We start from the raw sequence: 3,850 nt of genomic DNA on the forward strand, positions 1-3,850 counted from the left end.
AAAAAAAAAAAAAAACTGCCATGGAGGTGTGGTTAGCATGCTCGTCTGGCACTCCGGAGACCGGGGTTCGATTCCCGAGCTCGACCAATTTTCTACTCGGTTTTATTTATTTATCTGGCCTGACTAGAAAGAAAATTAGGCTAATTGGGTAATTAAGCAATTATCCAAACTCACTCCCACTTAAAGCATCACTATACGATCCCTTTAATTGGTTACATGATTACTAGCCAAAGTACAATTGGCCCCGTTTGAAATTTGCGCACTGTGGCGTCACGACCACTTCGACCAATTGAAAAGCGTGACATTTCTGTCGACAACTCCTGCTTACAACGATGAGGCATTGAAGGCTTCCGCCTTAAAAAATTGCCGACGATTGCGTTACTTCCTGATGCAAAATCTAAGCGCAGCTTATCAGCTGTTACAGCTTTTTGATAGAGCTGTTTCAGCTTTTTGTGTTGCGTTTCAATGCTCTCTTGTATTGTGTGCTCAAAGAAGCTTGTTCATTCATGGTTATATATGCATTTTTTTTGTCTCTTCACTTTCCCTCCCCGTAATGACCCTCAAATGAGGGTTGACAGTATTCATAAATAAATAAAATAACTAAAATTCGAGCAATACTTGTGTGTGCAATTACAGACAACTTATTTTCACAGATATTTATTCTTCAAGAAACACTCCGCTAACTGTTCTTGATTGTCATAAAGGAAGCGTTGTGGTCGGAGAAATAGATGGATACACGCCCGACTTGCTGCACCAGAAGGATGCAGCAAATTTTCAATTTGCTGCACTAGTGCCTGGTTCTCAAAGGCGAGGTCTGTGCAAGTATTTCGCGGAGGTGTCACAGCCGTGGGAGCACTGGGAGGCGTTACGAGCGAGAGGAACGGGGTGTTCTCCCGCATAAGTGGTAAGAAATTCCTCTTTGTCTTTATATGTATGTACATTAAAGTCCCTACCCACACTGCCGCCCTGGCAGGTGGCAGTTAATGGTTGACCGCGAGAGTTCGCTCACCGTTGTCAGCGCTAACGCACGCAGCCCACATCTCTCCCTGTCTCACCACCCCACGTACCTATAAGCGCGATTCAGGCGTCCACTGACCCAGGGAGCCAGTTATGCGGACTATGGCTTCAGCACCGCGTTTCTGGCACAACGTTGTCAATGCCAACGCATGCAGCGCACATCTGTCACTACAGCCACCCGCCGCGGTGGGTCAGTGGTTAGGGCGCTCGTCTACCGAGCCAGAGTACCCGGGTTCGAACCCGACCGCAGTGGCCGCTTTTCGATGGAGACGGAACGCAAAAGGCGCCCGTATGGGGTGCGATGTCAGTGCACGTTAAAGAATTATTCCGGAGACCTCCACTACAGCACCTCTTCCTCTCTTTCACTCACACCCCTACAGCGCGGTTCAGGTTTCCACCGAGATATATGAGGCAGATACTGCGCCATTTCCTTTCCAAAAAAAAAAAACAATTTACGAATTTTACCGCCACGTAGCTTAAAGCCTTCTCTATGCTTTTCAAGCTCCCGCTATATTGTTCTCGCAGCTTAGGTTGGTTTGGTTTGGTTTATGGGGTTTAACGTCCCAAAGCGACTAAGGCTATGAGAGACGCCGTAGTGGAGGGCTCCGGAAATTTCGACCACCTGGGGTTCTTTAACGTGCACTGACATCGCACAGTACACGGGCCTCGAATTTCTCCTCCAAAGAAATTCAGCCGCCGCGGCCGGGATCGAACCCGCGTCTTTCGGGCCAGCAGCCGAGCACCATAGCCACTGAGCCACCGCGGCGGCCTTATTTTCCACTGCTGGCTACAACGGACAACGGCGACGGCGACGCCTCTAAATGCAGACATGGGCGCCAAAGAGCTGCGCTCTAAAAAAAAATTAGCTGCGGTTTAACTACTGCTGAACCTGGTAGAGAGCGAAAGCTATGGCGCATTGGTCTGGTTTAGTTTGGTTCATTGGCGTTTACCGTCCGAAAGCGACTCATGCTATGAGAGACGCCGTAGTGAAGGGCTCCGGAAATTTCGACCATCCGGGATTCTTTAACGTGCTCTGACATCTTGCTCGCTCTCGATCTTAATGCGGCCTTCTACAACGTCAGTCACAGGGCTGTGCTGGAGGGGCTTAGCAAACTGGGTTGTGGGCAGAGAATATTCTACTATGTGAAAGCCTTTCTGACTAACCGAACCGCTACCATTGGAATAGGAGGCATCAGGACTGACACCTTCAACACCCCCGAAAAAGGAACACCGCAAGGCTCTGTGCTATCGCCTGTGCTTTTTAATATTGCAATGATTGGTTTAGCAAGGGCGCTCGAAGAAATTGAAGGAATCAGGCATGCCATCTACGCAGATGATATCACAATCTGGGTGACAAGGGGATCCTTAGGAGAAAAACAAGAGCTTCTTCAGCGAGCGGCAGACGCGGTCAACGCATACGCCCGACACTGTGGACTTGCATGCTCCCCTGAAAAATCCGAGGTGCTCAGAGTCTACAGACAAGGGTATGATCTGCAAAACTCCATAGATATCTGCATAGGGGAAACGAAAGTTCCGGAAGTATCGAAAGTTAGGATCCTCGGCATGTGGATCCAAAGTAACCGTCGTATTGATCACACGATCAGACAGGTAGCAAATACCACAGCACAGATCACCAGGATGATTGCAAGAATTTCCAACAGAAGAAGAGGTATGAAGGAGGAAGACACATGTAGGCTAGTACAGGCCCTCGTGGTCAGTAGGATCTTATACGGCGTCCCCTACCAAACACCGCTCGAGCAAGAAAAGGAGCAGTTGGAGGCAATTCTTCGAAAAGCATACAAATGCGCTCTCGGACTGCCGGTCAGCACTGCGACGGAGAAATTCCTTAAACTGGGCATAAACAACACAGTACAAGAACATATCAAGGCCCACCTTCTCGCGCAGAAAACAAGACTGATGCTGTCCGCAACAGGCAGAAACACGCTTCGGTTGCTGGGCATGAGGGACGCTTTGAAAGAAATCAATAGCACAGCGAGCGTTCCAAATGAAATCAGGAGGATCATTGAGATCAGTCCTATTCCAAAAAACATGCATTCAGATATACATAAGGCGAGAAGAAAGGAAAGATATGAATTCCATGAAAGAAGCTTCGCCGGGGCAAAAGACGTATTATATGTTGACGCAACGACATACAGACACCGATACGGCTCGGTAGCCAGCGTGGTGGATCACCAGCTCAGGGAAATCAACTGCGCTTCGATACAAACAAACAACATCCTCGAGGCTGAGGAAGCAGCAATTGCACACGCCATCACCCAGCAGAGTGACGAGCCCCATGCACACATCATTACAGACTCGCAAGAGGCGTGCAGAAGATACAGCAGTGGACGCATATCCACTGCAGCCATTCACATACTCAAGGCGAGGACGATCACTTTTACGAGTTGCTTCATCACGTGGACACCAGGCCATGAGGCTGTCAAAGGGAACCAATGTGCTGACGCCAATGCCCGAGGATACGCCAACCGGGAGGCGCGCACCGAAGGGGAACTGGACGCAGTCACTAGACGGTATGGAGCCATCTTAGAACACCAACGAGCCCTCCGGAGGACCTACCCTCCTCCCCACAAAGACCTTAGTAGAGAGCAGTCGGTTGCCTGGAGACAACTACAGACTAATACATCCCCCGATCTGAGTTTACACAACAAAATCTATCCATCCACATATGAAAACAAATGCCCGCTATGCGGTGAACACGCAACGCTTTACCACGTTACATCGGCCTGTCAGAAAATGTAGGCAGCGCCGATAAACAACACACCAACACTGGAGCAGTGGGAGGCTGCGCTGTCCAGCTCGAAGCCTGAAGAGC

At 49.4% G+C, this 3,850-nt stretch overlaps 1 pseudogene; it reads left to right on the top strand.

The window, feature by feature from the left end:
• The first annotated feature begins 2,934 nt into the window (after nucleotides 1–2,934).
• LOC149331036 (uncharacterized) overlaps nucleotides 2,935–3,850 on the top strand; it is a 997-nt pseudogene continuing 81 nt past the window's right edge.

This window comes from Amblyomma mixtum, chromosome 9 (genome assembly GCF_055824585.1).
Source record: "Amblyomma mixtum isolate Tamu chromosome 9, ASM5582458v1, whole genome shotgun sequence".
NCBI lineage: Eukaryota > Metazoa > Arthropoda > Arachnida > Ixodida > Ixodidae > Amblyomma > Amblyomma mixtum.